Source organism: Eucyclogobius newberryi, unplaced genomic scaffold (assembly GCF_026437365.1).
Source record: "Eucyclogobius newberryi isolate DKJ021-1_F unplaced genomic scaffold, fEucNew1.0.hap1 SCAF_87, whole genome shotgun sequence".
Taxonomy (NCBI): domain Eukaryota; kingdom Metazoa; phylum Chordata; class Actinopteri; order Gobiiformes; family Gobiidae; genus Eucyclogobius; species Eucyclogobius newberryi.
Genome location: NW_027316529.1, coordinates 157,761 through 176,052, shown reverse-complemented (window position 1 = coordinate 176,052; position 18,292 = coordinate 157,761). Strand labels below are relative to the sequence as shown.

The following is an 18,292-nucleotide window of genomic DNA, read 5'->3' as shown; positions in this document are numbered from 1 at the left end:
CTTTTCGCATTAGGCAAGTCCAAATTCTGTCTACATGCCGGCATGAGTCATTAAAATTGTATGGTCTAGTATTGTGTTTAATGTCTTACAATAATTACATAGTAATACAACCACCTGAACAGGGACTTGAACCCTGGACCCTCAGATTAAAAGTCTGATGCTCTACCGACTGAGCTATCCAGGCTCTGAGTGAGACAGAGCCAAATGGAGCCTGGATCATTTCATAGCTGTGCATAACCTTTTTTGGGAACAGTGTTCTTTTAGCAGCAAATAAACTGGATCCAGAGTCTGACTCCCATGAGGCCTTGCATCTTTACAATGTCAATGACAATGTAATCCTTCAATGGGTACCAAAGACAGTTGCAAAAATGATTTTGAAGTTTCACAATGATTCAACTTGTTTGGCTGATCACTGGCTATGTATTTGATGTCTCTTGTTGGTCTGCATCGATAACTTTGTTGACGGCTTGTATGTAAATTGACTACACATTGAAGGCCCATTTGCAGAATGGCCATTACCACAGTCGTTGAAACCCTGAAAAGAAGGTGGGGCTATGGCATACAGTACTTATACTGGTCACATACCTTAGCCAGCACAACTCACCAGAGACGGCCAAGAAGACATCGGAAGAAGATCTGGAGTACAGCAGCCACTTTGATAGGAATATCTGGATTCAGTGGAGTTCAACAGGAGCATTGACTTGTTTTTTCAGTAAGTTCTACTTGTTGTGACCACCATTTAAGACATTGTGAAGCAAACACATTAAGACGACCTCAACTTGAGCCACTGTTGGCTTCTGCAATCATAAGTGCTTCTCTTTGGGGTTGTCTTGGTTGTGACTTTGGCCTCAATAACTGCAAGTATCTCAAGTTTTGAAAAATACCATGAAGTTTTCACTCTACCTGGTCATTCACATTACCCTGGCACAAGCACTGACTTGACTTTTGAATGCAGTAAGTGCTACTTGTTGGGGTAGTGTTGATGTCTTTGTCTGCATGCACTTTGAAATTACGTTCTGGAAAAGTTTGTTTAAACACCAGTTTCAGAGAGTCATTCTTATTTCCCTAACATGAGCATTGACTTGTCAATGAAATTCAGTAAGTGCTTTTTGTTGGGGGGCAGTTCCATATGACAAAAGCCTCCATTGGTGATGCAAAAGAAAAAGTCCTTGCTCCAAGATTACTTCAAATGGAACCACTTGTGCTTCTTCATGCTCATAAGTGCTCCTCTTTGGGGTTTTCTTGTCAGCAACTTGTTCACGAATAGGAACTGTACGGCCAATATCAGGACTCCTGTGCCAAATGTAAGTCAAAAGTAGAGCTCAACCACAGCCATGATCTGTCTGCATTTTATAGAAAGTGCTTCATAGTTGGGGTGTTGTTCTGGCTTCACTATTTAGCATTGCACAATAGAATATATCAGCTTGTTTTCTCAGTAATATCACTCTGTCTCTAGACACTGACTCTTGGGCAGTGATGCTGGCTTTAAAATCGAAATACAAGAATTGTTTCTTTTTCAGTAATAAACTAAACTGAACTTTTACTTTGATCAATGTCCATGATATTGTATGGCTCTTGGCTCCATAAACACTGTTGTTGATGGCTTGCATGTAAATTGACACTCGTTGAAAAAAGAGGGTGGGACCATGGCACACATTGGTTTGCAGTTTACAGTCAACTCAAGACAGTTCTAGGTTCCACCGAGATTTGAACTCTGGATTCAAAGCCCAGAGTGCTAACCATTACACCATGGAACCATACAATGCAATACCGCCATGTAGGGTTGAATTTGATGAGGGTTGGTGATCAATCTGATATGATATATCACATGCAGTGTTTTTGATGTAGGGGAACCACAGGAAGTTCTTTTCGCATTAGGCAAGTCCAAATTCTGTCTACATGCCGGCATGAGTCATTACAATTGTATGGTCTAGTATTGTGTTTAATGTCTTACAATAATTACATAGTAATACAACCACCTGAACAGGGACTTGAACCCTGGACCCTCAGATTAAAAGTCTGATGCTCTACCGACTGAGCTATCCAGGCTCTGAGTGAGACAGAGCCAAATGGAGCCTGGATCATTTCATAGCTGTGCATAACCTTTTTTGGGAACAGTGTTCTTTTAGCAGCAAATAAACTGGATCCAGAGTCTGACTCCCATGAGGCCTTGCATCTTTACAATGTCAATGACAATGTAATCCTTCAATGGGTACCAAAGACAGTTGCAAAAATGATTTTGAAGTTTCACAATGATTCAACTTGTTTGGCTGATCACTGGCTATGTATTTGATGTCTCTTGTTGGTCTGCATCGATAACTTTGTTGACGGCTTGTATGTAAATTGACTACACATTGAAGGCCCATTTGCAGAATGGCCATTACCACAGTCGTTGAAACCCTGAAAAGAAGGTGGGGCTATGGCATACGGTACTTATACTGGTCACATACCTTAGCCAGCACAACTCACCAGAGACGGCCAAGAAGACATCGGAAGAAGATCTGGAGTACAGCAGCCACTTTGATAGGAATATCTGGATTCAGTGGAGTTCAACAGGAGCTTTGACTTGTTTTTTTCAGTAAGTTCTACTTGTTGTGACCACCATTTAAGACATTGTGAAGCAAACACATTAAGACGACCTCAACTTGAGCCACTGTTGGCTTCTGCAATCATAAGTGCTTCTCTTTGGGGTTGTCTTGGTTGTGACTTTGGCCTCAATAACTGCAAGTATCTCAAGTTTTGAAAAATACCATGAAGTTTTCACTCTACCTGGTCATTCACATTACCCTGGCACAAGCACTGACTTGACTTTTGAATGCAGTAAGTGCTACTTGTTGGGGTAGTGTTGATGTCTTTGTCTGCATGCACTTTGAAATTACGTTCTGGAAAAGTTTGTTTAAACACCAGTTTCAGAGAGTCATTCTTATTTCCCTAACATGAGCATTGACTTGTCAATGAAATTCAGTAAGTGCTTTTTGTTGGGGGGCAGTTCCATATGACAAAAGCCTCCATTGGTAATGCAAAAGAAAAAGTCCTTGCTCCAAGATTACTTCAAATGGAACCACTTGTGCTTCTTCATGCTCATAAGTGCTCCTCTTTGGGGTTTTCTTGTCAGCAACTTGTTCACGAATAGGAACTGTACGGCCAATATCAGGACTCCTGTGCCAAATGTAAGTCAAAAGTAGAGCTCAACCACAGCCATGATCTGTCTGCATTTTATAGAAAGTGCTTCATAGTTGGGGTGTTGTTCTGGCTTCACTATTTAGCATTGCACAATAGAATATATCAGCTTGTTTTCTCAGTAATATCACTCTGTCTCTAGACACTGACTCTTGGGCAGTGATGCTGGCTTTAAAATCGAAATACAAGAATTGTTTCTTTTTCAGTAATAAACTAAACTGAACTTTTACTTTGATCAATGTCCATGATATTGTATGGCTCTTGGCTCCATAAACACTGTTGTTGATGGCTTGCATGTAAATTGACACTCGTTGAAAAAAGAGGGTGGGACCATGGCACACATTGGTTTGCAGTTTACAGTCAACTCAAGACAGTTCTAGGTTCCACCGAGATTTGAACTCGGATCACTGCATTCAAAGCCCAGAGTGCTAACCATTACACTATGGAACCATACAATGCAATACCGCCATGTAGGGTTGAATTTGATGAGGGTTGGTGATCAATCTGATATGATATATCACATGCAGTGTTTTTGATGTAGGGGAACCACAGGAAGTTCTTTTCGCATTAGGCAAGTCCAAATTCTGTCTACATGCCGGCATGAGTCATTAAAATTGTATGGTCTAGTATCGTGTTTAATATCTTACAATAATTACATAGTAATACAACCGCCTGAACAGGGACTTGAACCCTGGACCCTCAGATTAAAAGTCTGATGCTCTACCGACTGAGCTATCCAGGCTCTGAGTGAGACAGAGCCAAATGGAGCCTGGATCATTTCATAGCTGTGCATAACCTTTTTTGGGAACAGTGTTCTTTTAGCAGCAAATAAACTGGATCCAGAGTCTGACTCCCATGAGGCCTTGCATCTTTACAATGTCAATGACAATGTAATCCTTCAATGGGTACCAAAGACAGTTGCAAAAATGATTTTGAAGTTTCACAATGATTCAACTTGTTTGGCTGATCACTGGCTATGTATTTGATGTCTCTTGTTGGTCTGCATCGATAACTTTGTTGACGGCTTGTATGTAAATTGACTACACATTGAAGGCCCATTTGCAGAATGGCCATTACCACAGTCGTTGAAACCCTGAAAAGAAGGTGGGGCTATGGCATACAGTACTTATACTGGTCACATACCTTAGCCAGCACAACTCACCAGAGACGGCCAAGAAGACATCGGAAGAAGATCTGGAGTACAGCAGCCACTTTGATAGGAATATCTGGATTCAGTGGAGTTCAACAGGAGCATTGACTTGTTTTTTTCAGTAAGTTCTACTTGTTGTGACCACCATTTAAGACATTGTGAAGCAAACACATTAAGACGACCTCAACTTGAGCCACTGTTGGCTTCTGCAATCATAAGTGCTTCTCTTTGGGGTTGTCTTGGTTGTGACTTTGGCCTCAATAACTGCAAGTATCTCAAGTTTTGAAAAATACCATGAAGTTTTCACTCTACCTGGTCATTCACATTACCCTGGCACAAGCACTGACTTGACTTTTGAATGCAGTAAGTGCTACTTGTTGGGGTAGTGTTGATGTCTTTGTCTGCATGCACTTTGAAATTACGTTCTGGAAAAGTTTGTTTAAACACCAGTTTCAGAGAGTCATTCTTATTTCCCTAACATGAGCATTGACTTGGCAATGAAATTCAGTAAGTGCTTTTTGTTGGGGGGCAGTTCCATATGACAAAAGCCTCCATTGGTAATGCAAAAGAAAAAGTCCTTGCTCCAAGATTACTTCAAATGGAACCACTTGTGCTTCTTCATGCTCATAAGTGCTCCTCTTTGGGGTTTTCTTGTCAGCAACTTGTTCACGAATAGGAACTGTACGGCCGATATCAGGACTCCTGTGCCAAATGTAAGTCAAAAGTAGAGCTCAACCACAGCCATGATCTGTCTGCATTTTATAGAAAGTGCTTCATAGTTGGGGTGTTGTTCTGGCTTCACTATTTAGCATTGCACAATAGAATATATCAGCTTGTTTTCTCAGTAATATCACTCTGTCTCTAGACACTGACTCTTGGGCAGTGATGCTGGCTTTAAAATCGAAATACAAGAATTGTTTCTTTTTCAGTAATAAACTAAACTGAACTTTTACTTTGATCAATGTCCATGATATTGTATGGCTCTTGGCTCCATAAACACTGTTGTTGATGGCTTGCATGTAAATTGACACTCGTTGAAAAAAGAGGGTGGGACCATGGCACACATTGGTTTGCAGTTTACAGTCAACTCAAGACAGTTCTAGGTTCCACCGAGATTTGAACTCGGATCACTGGATTCAAAGCCCAGAGTGCTAACCATTACACCATGCAACCATACAATGCAATACCGCCATGTAGGGTTGAATTTGATGAGGGTTGGTGATCAATCTGATATGATATATCACATGCAGTGTTTTTGATGTAGGGGAACCACAGGAAGTTCTTTTCGCATTAGGCAAGTCCAAATTCTGTCTACATGCCGGCATGAGTCATTAAAATTGTATGGTCTAGTATTGTGTTTAATGTCTTACAATAATTACATAGTAATACAACCACCTGAACAGGGACTTGAACCCTGGACCCTCAGATTAAAAGTCTGATGCTCTACCGACTGAGCTATCCAGGCTCTGAGTGAGACAGAGCCAAATGGAGCCTGGATCATTTCATAGCTGTGCATAACCTTTTTTGGGAACAGTGTTCTTTTAGCAGCAAATAAACTGGATCCAGAGTCTGACTCCCATGAGGCCTTGCATCTTTACAATGTCAATGACAATGTAATCCTTCAATGGGTACCAAAGACAGTTGCAAAAATGATTTTGAAGTTTCACAATGATTCAACTTGTTTGGCTGATCACTGGCTATGTATTTGATGTCTCTTGTTGGTCTGCATCGATAACTTTGTTGACGGCTTGTATGTAAATTGACTACACATTGAAGGCCCATTTGCAGAATGGCCATTACCACAGTCGTTGAAACCCTGAAAAGAAGGTGGGGCTATGGCATACGGTACTTATACTGGTCACATACCTTAGCCAGCACAACTCACCAGAGACGGCCAAGAAGACATCGGAAGAAGATCTGGAGTACAGCAGCCACTTTGATAGGAATATCTGGATTCAGTGGAGTTCAACAGGAGCATTGACTTGTTTTTTTCAGTAAGTTCTACTTGTTGTGACCACCATTTAAGACATTGTGAAGCAAACACATTAAGACGACCTCAACTTGAGCCACTGTTGGCTTCTGCAATCATAAGTGCTTCTCTTTGGGGTTGTCTTGGTTGTGACTTTGGCCTCAATAACTGCAAGTATCTCAAGTTTTGAAAAATACCATGAAGTTTTCACTCTACCTGGTCATTCACATTACCCTGGCACAAGCACTGACTTGACTTTTGAATGCAGTAAGTGCTACTTGTTGGGGTAGTGTTGATGTCTTTGTCTGCATGCACTTTGAAATTACGTTCTGGAAAAGTTTGTTTAAACACCAGTTTCAGAGAGTCATTCTTATTTCCCTAACATGAGCATTGACTTGTCAATGAAATTCAGTAAGTGCTTTTTGTTGGGGGGCAGTTCCATATGACAAAAGCCTCCATTGGTAATGCAAAAGAAAAAGTCCTTGCTCCAAGATTACTTCAAATGGAACCACTTGTGCTTCTTCATGCTCATAAGTGCTCCTCTTTGGGGTTTTCTTGTCAGCAACTTGTTCACGAATAGGAACTGTACGGCCAATATCAGGACTCCTGTGCCAAATGTAAGTCAAAAGTAGAGCTCAACCACAGCCATGATCTGTCTGCATTTTATAGAAAGTGCTTCATAGTTGGGGTGTTGTTCTGGCTTCACTATTTAGCATTGCACAATAGAATATATCAGCTTGTTTTCTCAGTAATATCACTCTGTCTCTAGACACTGACTCTTGGGCAGTGATGCTGGCTTTAAAATCGAAATACAAGAATTGTTTCTTTTTCAGTAATAAACTAAACTGAACTTTTACTTTGATCAATGTCCATGATATTGTATGGCTCTTGGCTCCATAAACACTGTTGTTGATGGCTTGCATGTAAATTGACACTCGTTGAAAAAAGAGGGTGGGACCATGGCACACATTGGTTTGCAGTTTACAGTCAACTCAAGACAGTTCTAGGTTCCACCGAGATTTGAACTCGAATCACTGGATTCAAAGCCCGGAGTGCTAACCATTACACCATGGAACCATACAATGCAATACCGCCATGTAGGGTTGAATTTGATGAGGGTTGGTGATCAATCTGATATGATATATCACATGCAGTGTTTTTGATGTAGGGGAACCACAGGAAGTTCTTTTCGCATTAGGCAAGTCCAAATTCTGTCTACATGCCGGCATGAGTCATTAAAATTGTATGGTCTAGTATTGTGTTTAATGTCTTACAATAATTACATAGTAATACAACCACCTGAACAGGGACTTGAACCCTGGACCCTCAGATTAAAAGTCTGATGCTCTACCGACTGAGCTATCCAGGCTCTGAGTGAGACAGAGCCAAATGGAGCCTGGATCATTTCATAGCTGTGCATAACCTTTTTTGGGAACAGTGTTCTTTTAGCAGCAAATAAACTGGATCCAGAGTCTGACTCCCATGAGGCCTTGCATCTTTACAATGTCAATGACAATGTAATCCTTCAATGGGTACCAAAGACAGTTGCAAAAATGATTTTGAAGTTTCACAATGATTCAACTTGTTTGGCTGATCACTGGCTATGTATTTTATGTCTCTTGTTGGTCTGCATCGATAACTTTGTTGACGGCTTGTATGTAAATTGACTACACATTGAAGGCCCATTTGCAGAATGGCCATTACCACAGTCGTTGAAACCCTGAAAAGAAGGTGGGGCTATGGCATACGGTACTTATACTGGTCACATACCTTAGCCAGCACAACTCACCAGAGACGGCCAAGAAGACATCGGAAGAAGATCTGGAGTACAGCAGCCACTTTGATAGGAATATCTGGATTCAGTGGAGTTCAACAGGAGCATTGACTTGTTTTTTTCAGTAAGTTCTACTTGTTGTGACCACCATTTAAGACATTGTGAAGCAAACACATTAAGACGACCTCAACTTGAGCCACTGTTGGCTTCTGCAATCATAAGTGCTTCTCTTTGGGGTTGTCTTGGTTGTGACTTTGGCCTCAATAACTGCAAGTATCTCAAGTTTTGAAAAATACCATGAAGTTTTCACTCTACCTGGTCATTCACATTACCCTGGCACAAGCACTGACTTGACTTTTGAATGCAGTAAGTGCTACTTGTTGGGGTAGTGTTGATGTCTTTGTCTGCATGCACTTTGAAATTACGTTCTGGAAAAGTTTGTTTAAACACCAGTTTCAGAGAGTCATTCTTATTTCCCTAACATGAGCATTGACTTGTCAATGAAATTCAGTAAGTGCTTTTTGTTGGGGGGCAGTTCCATATGACAAAAGCCTCCACTGGTAATGCAAAAGAAAAAGTCCTTGCTCCAAGATTACTTCAAATGGAACCACTTGTGCTTCTTCATGCTCATAAGTGCTCCTCTTTGGGGTTTTCTTGTCAGCAACTTGTTCACGAATAGGAACTGTACGGCCAATATCAGGACTCCTGTGCCAAATGTAAGTCAAAAGTAGAGCTCAACCACAGCCATGATCTGTCTGCATTTTATAGAAAGTGCTTCATAGTTGGGGTGTTGTTCTGGCTTCACTATTTAGCATTGCACAATAGAATATATCAGCTTGTTTTCTCAGTAATATCACTCTGTCTCTAGACACTGACTCTTGGGCAGTGATGCTGGCTTTAAAATCGAAATACAAGAATTGTTTCTTTTTCAGTAATAAACTAAACTGAACTTTTACTTTGATCAATGTCCATGATATTGTATGGCTCTTGGCTGCATAAACACTGTTGTTGACGGCTTGTATGTAAATTGACTACACATTGAAGGCCCATTTGCAGAATGGCCATTACCACAGTCGTTGAAACCCTGAAAAGAAGGTGGGGCTATGGCATACAGTACTTATACTGGTCACATACCTTAGCCAGCACAACTCACCAGAGACGGCCAAGAAGACATCGGAAGAAGATCTGGAGTACAGCAGCCACTTTGATAGGAATATCTGGATTCAGTGGAGTTCAACAGGAGCATTGACTTGTTTTTTTCAGTAAGTTCTACTTGTTGTGACCACCATTTAAGACATTGTGAAGCAAACACATTAAGACGACCTCAACTTGAGCCACTGTTGGCTTCTGCAATCATAAGTGCTTCTCTTTGGGGTTGTCTTGGTTGTGACTTTGGCCTCAATAACTGCAAGTATCTCAAGTTTTGAAAAATACCATGAAGTTTTCACTCTACCTGGTCATTCACATTACCCTGGCACAAGCACTGACTTGACTTTTGAATGCAGTAAGTGCTACTTGTTGGGGTAGTGTTGATGTCTTTGTCTGCATGCACTTTGAAATTACGTTCTGGAAAAGTTTGTTTAAACACCAGTTTCAGAGAGTCATTCTTATTTCCCTAACATGAGCATTGACTTGGCAATGAAATTCAGTAAGTGCTTTTTGTTGGGGGGCAGTTCCATATGACAAAAGCCTCCATTGGTAATGCAAAAGAAAAAGTCCTTGCTCCAAGATTACTTCAAATGGAACCACTTGTGCTTCTTCATGCTCATAAGTGCTCCTCTTTGGGGTTTTCTTGTCAGCAACTTGTTCACGAATAGGAACTGTACGGCCGATATCAGGACTCCTGTGCCAAATGTAAGTCAAAAGTAGAGCTCAACCACAGCCATGATCTGTCTGCATTTTATAGAAAGTGCTTCATAGTTGGGGTGTTGTTCTGGCTTCACTATTTAGCATTGCACAATAGAATATATCAGCTTGTTTTCTCAGTAATATCACTCTGTCTCTAGACACTGACTCTTGGGCAGTGATGCTGGCTTTAAAATCGAAATACAAGAATTGTTTCTTTTTCAGTAATAAACTAAACTGAACTTTTACTTTGATCAATGTCCATGATATTGTATGGCTCTTGGCTCCATAAACACTGTTGTTGATGGCTTGCATGTAAATTGACACTCGTTGAAAAAAGAGGGTGGGACCATGGCACACATTGGTTTGCAGTTTACAGTCAACTCAAGACAGTTCTAGGTTCCACCGAGATTTGAACTCGAATCACTGGATTCAAAGCCCAGAGTGCTAACCATTACACCATGCAACCATACAATGCAATACCGCCATGTAGGGTTGAATTTGATGAGGGTTGGTGATCAATCTGATATGATATATCACATGCAGTGTTTTTGATGTAGGGGAACCACAGGAAGTTCTTTTCGCATTAGGCAAGTCCAAATTCTGTCTACATGCCGGCATGAGTCATTAAAATTGTATGGTCTAGTATTGTGTTTAATGTCTTACAATAATTACATAGTAATACAACCACCTGAACAGGGACTTGAACCCTGGACCCTCAGATTAAAAGTCTGATGCTCTACCGACTGAGCTATCCAGGCTCTGAGTGAGACAGAGCCAAATGGAGCCTGGATCATTTCATAGCTGTGCATAACCTTTTTTGGGAACAGTGTTCTTTTAGCAGCAAATAAACTGGATCCAGAGTCTGACTCCCATGAGGCCTTGCATCTTTACAATGTCAATGACAATGTAATCCTTCAATGGGTACCAAAGACAGTTGCAAAAATGATTTTGAAGTTTCACAATGATTCAACTTGTTTGGCTGATCACTGGCTATGTATTTTATGTCTCTTGTTGGTCTGCATCGATAACTTTGTTGACGGCTTGTATGTAAATTGACTACACATTGAAGGCCCATTTGCAGAATGGCCATTACCACAGTCGTTGAAACCCTGAAAAGAAGGTGGGGCTATGGCATACAGTACTTATACTGGTCACATACCTTAGCCAGCACAACTCACCAGAGACGGCCAAGAAGACATCGGAAGAAGATCTGGAGTACAGCAGCCACTTTGATAGGAATATCTGGATTCAGTGGAGTTCAACAGGAGCATTGACTTGTTTTTTCAGTAAGTTCTACTTGTTGTGACCACCATTTAAGACATTGTGAAGCAAACACATTAAGACGACCTCAACTTGAGCCACTGTTGGCTTCTGCAATCATAAGTGCTTCTCTTTGGGGTTGTCTTGGTTGTGACTTTGGCCTCAATAACTGCAAGTATCTCAAGTTTTGAAAAATACCATGAAGTTTTCACTCTACCTGGTCATTCACATTACCCTGGCACAAGCACTGACTTGACTTTTGAATGCAGTAAGTGCTACTTGTTGGGGTAGTGTTGATGTCTTTGTCTGCATGCACTTTGAAATTACGTTCTGGAAAAGTTTGTTTAAACACCAGTTTCAGAGAGTCATTCTTATTTCCCTAACATGAGCATTGACTTGTCAATGAAATTCAGTAAGTGCTTTTTGTTGGGGGGCAGTTCCATATGACAAAAGCCTCCATTGGTAATGCAAAAGAAAAAGTCCTTGCTCCAAGATTACTTCAAATGGAACCACTTGTGCTTCTTCATGCTCATAAGTGCTCCTCTTTGGGGTTTTCTTGTCAGCAACTTGTTCACGAATAGGAACTGTACGGCCAATATCAGGACTCCTGTGCCAAATGTAAGTCAAAAGTAGAGCTCAACCACAGCCATGATCTGTCTGCATTTTATAGAAAGTGCTTCATAGTTGGGGTGTTGTTCTGGCTTCACTATTTAGCATTGCACAATAGAATATATCAGCTTGTTTTCTCAGTAATATCACTCTGTCTCTAGACACTGACTCTTGGGCAGTGATGCTGGCTTTAAAATCGAAATACAAGAATTGTTTCTTTTTCAGTAATAAACTAAACTGAACTTTTACTTTGATCAATGTCCATGATATTGTATGGCTCTTGGCTGCATAAACACTGTTGTTGACGGCTTGTATGTAAATTGACTACACATTGAAGGCCCATTTGCAGAATGGCCATTACCACAGTCGTTGAAACCCTGAAAAGAAGGTGGGGCTATGGCATACGGTACTTATACTGGTCACATACCTTAGCCAGCACAACTCACCAGAGACGGCCAAGAAGACATCGGAAGAAGATCTGGAGTACAGCAGCCACTTTGATAGGAATATCTGGATTCAGTGGAGTTCAACAGGAGCATTGACTTGTTTTTTTCAGTAAGTTCTACTTGTTGTGACCACCATTTAAGACATTGTGAAGCAAACACATTAAGACGACCTCAACTTGAGCCACTGTTGGCTTCTGCAATCATAAGTGCTTCTCTTTGGGGTTGTCTTGGTTGTGACTTTGGCCTCAATAACTGCAAGTATCTCAAGTTTTGAAAAATACCATGAAGTTTTCACTCTACCTGGTCATTCACATTACCCTGGCACAAGCACTGACTTGACTTTTGAATGCAGTAAGTGCTACTTGTTGGGGTAGTGTTGATGTCTTTGTCTGCATGCACTTTGAAATTACGTTCTGGAAAAGTTTGTTTAAACACCAGTTTCAGAGAGTCATTCTTATTTCCCTAACATGAGCATTGACTTGTCAATGAAATTCAGTAAGTGCTTTTTGTTGGGGGGCAGTTCCATATGACAAAAGCCTCCATTGGTAATGCAAAAGAAAAAGTCCTTGCTCCAAGATTACTTCAAATGGAACCACTTGTGCTTCTTCATGCTCATAAGTGCTCCTCTTTGGGGTTTTCTTGTCAGCAACTTGTTCACGAATAGGAACTGTACGGCCAATATCAGGACTCCTGTGCCAAATGTAAGTCAAAAGTAGAGCTCAACCACAGCCTTGATCTGTCTGCATTTTATAGAAAGTGCTTCATAGTTGGGGTGTTGTTCTGGCTTCACTATTTAGCATTGCACAATAGAATATATCAGCTTGTTTTCTCAGTAATATCACTCTGTCTCTAGACACTGACTCTTGGGCAGTGATGCTGGCTTTAAAATCGAAATACAAGAATTGTTTCTTTTTCAGTAATAAACTAAACTGAACTTTTACTTTGATCAATGTCCATGATATTGTATGGCTCTTGGCTGCATAAACACTGTTGTTGACGGCTTGTATGTAAATTGACTACACATTGAAGGCCCATTTGCAGAATGGCCATTACCACAGTCGTTGAAACCCTGAAAAGAAGGTGGGGCTATGGCATACAGTACTTATACTGGTCACATACCTTAGCCAGCACAACTCACCAGAGACGGCCAAGAAGACATCGGAAGAAGATCTGGAGTACAGCAGCCACTTTGATAGGAATATCTGGATTCAGTGGAGTTCAACAGGAGCATTGACTTGTTTTTTTCAGTAAGTTCTACTTGTTGTGACCACCATTTAAGACATTGTGAAGCAAACACATTAAGACGACCTCAACTTGAGCCACTGTTGGCTTCTGCAATCATAAGTGCTTCTCTTTGGGGTTGTCTTGGTTGTGACTTTGGCCTCAATAACTGCAAGTATCTCAAGTTTTGAAAAATACCATGAAGTTTTCACTCTACCTGGTCATTCACATTACCCTGGCACAAGCACTGACTTGACTTTTGAATGCAGTAAGTGCTACTTGTTGGGGTAGTGTTGATGTCTTTGTCTGCATGCACTTTGAAATTACGTTCTGGAAAAGTTTGTTTAAACACCAGTTTCAGAGAGTCATTCTTATTTCCCTAACATGAGCATTGACTTGGCAATGAAATTCAGTAAGTGCTTTTTGTTGGGGGGCAGTTCCATATGACAAAAGCCTCCATTGGTAATGCAAAAGAAAAAGTCCTTGCTCCAAGATTACTTCAAATGGAACCACTTGTGCTTCTTCATGCTCATAAGTGCTCCTCTTTGGGGTTTTCTTGTCAGCAACTTGTTCACGAATAGGAACTGTACGGCCGATATCAGGACTCCTGTGCCAAATGTAAGTCAAAAGTAGAGCTCAACCACAGCCATGATCTGTCTGCATTTTATAGAAAGTGCTTCATAGTTGGGGTGTTGTTCTGGCTTCACTATTTAGCATTGCACAATAGAATATATCAGCTTGTTTTCTCAGTAATATCACTCTGTCTCTAGACACTGACTCTTGGGCAGTGATGCTGGCTTTAAAATCGAAATACAAGAATTGTTTCTTTTTCAGTAATAAACTAAACTGAACTTTTACTTTGATCAATGTCCATGATATTGTATGGCTCTTGGCTCCATAAACACTGTTGTTGATGGCTTGCATGTAAATTGACACTCGTTGAAAAAAGAGGGTGGGACCATGGCACACATTGGTTTGCAGTTTACAGTCAACTCAAGACAGTTCTAGGTTCCACCGAGATTTGAACTCGAATCACTGGATTCAAAGCCCAGAGTGCTAACCATTACACCATGCAACCATACAATGCAATACCGCCATGTAGGGTTGAATTTGATGAGGGTTGGTGATCAATCTGATATGATATATCACATGCAGTGTTTTTGATGTAGGGGAACCACAGGAAGTTCTTTTCGCATTAGGCAAGTCCAAATTCTGTCTACATGCCGGCATGAGTCATTAAAATTGTATGGTCTAGTATTGTGTTTAATGTCTTACAATAATTACATAGTAATACAACCACCTGAACAGGGACTTGAACCCTGGACCCTCAGATTAAAAGTCTGATGCTCTACCGACTGAGCTATCCAGGCTCTGAGTGAGACAGAGCCAAATGGAGCCTGGATCATTTCATAGCTGTGCATAACCTTTTTTGGGAACAGTGTTCTTTTAGCAGCAAATAAACTGGATCCAGAGTCTGACTCCCATGAGGCCTTGCATCTTTACAATGTCAATGACAATGTAATCCTTCAATGGGTACCAAAGACAGTTGCAAAAATGATTTTGAAGTTTCACAATGATTCAACTTGTTTGGCTGATCACTGGCTATGTATTTTATGTCTCTTGTTGGTCTGCATCGATAACTTTGTTGACGGCTTGTATGTAAATTGACTACACATTGAAGGCCCATTTGCAGAATGGCCATTACCACAGTCGTTGAAACCCTGAAAAGAAGGTGGGGCTATGGCATACAGTACTTATACTGGTCACATACCTTAGCCAGCACAACTCACCAGAGACGGCCAAGAAGACATCGGAAGAAGATCTGGAGTACAGCAGCCACTTTGATAGGAATATCTGGATTCAGTGGAGTTCAACAGGAGCATTGACTTGTTTTTTCAGTAAGTTCTACTTGTTGTGACCACCATTTAAGACATTGTGAAGCAAACACATTAAGACGACCTCAACTTGAGCCACTGTTGGCTTCTGCAATCATAAGTGCTTCTCTTTGGGGTTGTCTTGGTTGTGACTTTGGCCTCAATAACTGCAAGTATCTCAAGTTTTGAAAAATACCATGAAGTTTTCACTCTACCTGGTCATTCACATTACCCTGGCACAAGCACTGACTTGACTTTTGAATGCAGTAAGTGCTACTTGTTGGGGTAGTGTTGATGTCTTTGTCTGCATGCACTTTGAAATTACGTTCTGGAAAAGTTTGTTTAAACACCAGTTTCAGAGAGTCATTCTTATTTCCCTAACATGAGCATTGACTTGTCAATGAAATTCAGTAAGTGCTTTTTGTTGGGGGGCAGTTCCATATGACAAAAGCCTCCATTGGTAATGCAAAAGAAAAAGTCCTTGCTCCAAGATTACTTCAAATGGAACCACTTGTGCTTCTTCATGCTCATAAGTGCTCCTCTTTGGGGTTTTCTTGTCAGCAACTTGTTCACGAATAGGAACTGTACGGCCGATATCAGGACTCCTGTGCCAAATGTAAGTCAAAAGTAGAGCTCAACCACAGCCATGATCTGTCTGCATTTTATAGAAAGTGCTTCATAGTTGGGGTGTTGTTCTGGCTTCACTATTTAGCATTGCACAATAGAATATATCAGCTTGTTTTCTCAGTAATATCACTCTGTCTCTAGACACTGACTCTTGGGCAGTGATGCTGGCTTTAAAATCGAAATACAAGAATTGTTTCTTTTTCAGTAATAAACTAAACTGAACTTTTACTTTGATCAATGTCCATGATATTGTATGGCTCTTGGCTCCATAAACACTGTTGTTGATGGCTTGCATGTAAATTGACACTCGTTGAAAAAAGAGGGTGGGACCATGGCACACATTGGTTTGCAGTTTACAGTCAACTCAAGACAGTTCTAGGTTCCACCGAGATTTGAACTCGAATCACTGGATTCAAAGCCCAGAGTGCTAACCATTACACCATGGAACCATACAATGCAATACCGCCATGTAGGGTTGAATTTGATGAGGGTTGGTGATCAATCTGATATGATATATCACATGCAGTGTTTTTGATGTAGGGGAACCACAGGAAGTTCTTTTCGCATTAGGCAAGTCCAAATTCTGTCTACATGCCGGCATGAGTCATTAAAATTGTATGGTCTAGTATTGTGTTTAATGTCTTACAATAATTACATAGTAATACAACCACCTGAACAGGGACTTGAACCCTGGACCCTCAGATTAAAAGTCTGATGCTCTACCGACTGAGCTATCCAGGCTCTGAGTGAGACAGAGCCAAATGGAGCCTGGATCATTTCATAGCTGTGCATAACCTTTTTTGGGAACAGTGTTCTTTTAGCAGCAAATAAACTGGATCCAGAGTCTGACTCCCATGAGGCCTTGCATCTTTACAATGTCAATGACAATGTAATCCTTCAATGGGTACCAAAGACAGTTGCAAAAATGATTTTGAAGTTTCACAATGATTCAACTTGTTTGGCTGATCACTGGCTATGTATTTGATGTCTCTTGTTGGTCTGCATCGATAACTTTGTTGACGGCTTGTATGTAAATTGACTACACATTGAAGGCCCATTTGCAGAATGGCCATTACCACAGTCGTTGAAACCCTGAAAAGAAGGTGGGGCTATGGCATACGGTACTTATACTGGTCACATACCTTAGCCAGCACAACTCACCAGAGACGGCCAAGAAGACATCGGAAGAAGATCTGGAGTACAGCAGCCACTTTGATAGGAATATCTGGATTCAGTGGAGTTCAACAGGAGCTTTGACTTGTTTTTTTCAGTAAGTTCTACTTGTTGTGACCACCATTTAAGACATTGTGAAGCAAACACATTAAGACGACCTCAACTTGAGCCACTGTTGGCTTCTGCAATCATAAGTGCTTCTCTTTGGGGTTGTCTTGGTTGTGACTTTGGCCTCAATAACTGCAAGTATCTCAAGTTTTGAAAAATACCATGAAGTTTTCACTCTACCTGGTCATTCACATTACCCTGGCACAAGCACTGACTTGACTTTTGAATGCAGTAAGTGCTACTTGTTGGGGTAGTGTTGATGTCTTTGTCTGCATGCACTTTGAAATTACGTTCTGGAAAAGTTTGTTTAAACACCAGTTTCAGAGAGTCATTCTTATTTCCCTAACATGAGCATTGACTTGTCAATGAAATTCAGTAAGTGCTTTTTGTTGGGGGGCAGTTCCATATGACAAAAGCCTCCATTGGTAATGCAAAAGAAAAAGTCCTTGCTCCAAGATTACTTCAAATGGAACCACTTGTGCTTCTTCATGCTCATAAGTGCTCCTCTTTGGGGTTTTCTTGTCAGCAACTTGTTCACGAATAGGAACTGTACGGCCAATATCAGGACTCCTGTGCCAAATGTAAGTCAAAAGTAGAGCTCAACCACAGCCATGATCTGTCTGCATTTTATAGAAAGTGCTTCATAGTTGGGGTGTTGTTCTGGCTTCACTATTTAGCATTGCACAATAGAATATATCAGCTTGTTTTCTCAGTAATATCACTCTGTCTCTAGACACTGACTCTTGGGCAGTGATGCTGGCTTTAAAATCGAAATACAAGAATTGTTTCTTTTTCAGTAATAAACTAAACTGAACTTTTACTTTGATCAATGTCCATGATATTGTATGGCTCTTGGCTGCATAAACACTGTTGTTGACGGCTTGTATGTAAATTGACTACACATTGAAGGCCCATTTGCAGAATGGCCATTACCACAGTCGTTGAAACCCTGAAAAGAAGGTGGGGCTATGGCATACAGTACTTATACTGGTCACATACCTTAGCCAGCACAACTCACCAGAGACGGCCAAGAAGACATCGGAAGAAGATCTG

General features: G+C 40.8%; 10 non-coding genes across 10 annotated transcripts; all 10 read right to left on the bottom strand.

Moving 5' to 3' along the window:
• Positions 1-111: 111 nt before the first annotated feature.
• trnak-uuu (transfer RNA lysine (anticodon UUU)) lies at positions 112-184 on the bottom strand. Its single transcript has one exon. It is a non-coding gene; the product is annotated as a tRNA-Lys (tRNA).
• Positions 185-1,976: 1,792 nt separating this feature from the next.
• trnak-uuu (transfer RNA lysine (anticodon UUU)) lies at positions 1,977-2,049 on the bottom strand. Its single transcript has one exon. It is a non-coding gene; the product is annotated as a tRNA-Lys (tRNA).
• A 1,800-nt stretch (positions 2,050-3,849) lies between these two features.
• Positions 3,850-3,922, bottom strand: trnak-uuu (transfer RNA lysine (anticodon UUU)). The gene has a single exon. It is a non-coding gene; the product is annotated as a tRNA-Lys (tRNA).
• Positions 3,923-5,431: 1,509 nt separating this feature from the next.
• trnaq-uug (transfer RNA glutamine (anticodon UUG)) lies at positions 5,432-5,503 on the bottom strand. Its single transcript has one exon. It is a non-coding gene; the product is annotated as a tRNA-Gln (tRNA).
• A 219-nt stretch (positions 5,504-5,722) lies between these two features.
• trnak-uuu (transfer RNA lysine (anticodon UUU)) lies at positions 5,723-5,795 on the bottom strand. The gene has a single exon. It is a non-coding gene; the product is annotated as a tRNA-Lys (tRNA).
• Positions 5,796-7,595: 1,800 nt separating this feature from the next.
• On the bottom strand, positions 7,596-7,668 carry trnak-uuu (transfer RNA lysine (anticodon UUU)). Its single transcript has one exon. It is a non-coding gene; the product is annotated as a tRNA-Lys (tRNA).
• A 2,938-nt stretch (positions 7,669-10,606) lies between these two features.
• trnak-uuu (transfer RNA lysine (anticodon UUU)) lies at positions 10,607-10,679 on the bottom strand. Its single transcript has one exon. It is a non-coding gene; the product is annotated as a tRNA-Lys (tRNA).
• A 4,075-nt stretch (positions 10,680-14,754) lies between these two features.
• Positions 14,755-14,827, bottom strand: trnak-uuu (transfer RNA lysine (anticodon UUU)). Its single transcript has one exon. It is a non-coding gene; the product is annotated as a tRNA-Lys (tRNA).
• A 1,508-nt stretch (positions 14,828-16,335) lies between these two features.
• trnaq-uug (transfer RNA glutamine (anticodon UUG)) lies at positions 16,336-16,407 on the bottom strand. Its single transcript has one exon. It is a non-coding gene; the product is annotated as a tRNA-Gln (tRNA).
• Positions 16,408-16,626: 219 nt separating this feature from the next.
• trnak-uuu (transfer RNA lysine (anticodon UUU)) lies at positions 16,627-16,699 on the bottom strand. Its single transcript has one exon. It is a non-coding gene; the product is annotated as a tRNA-Lys (tRNA).
• Between the last annotated feature and the right edge of the window lie 1,593 nt (positions 16,700-18,292).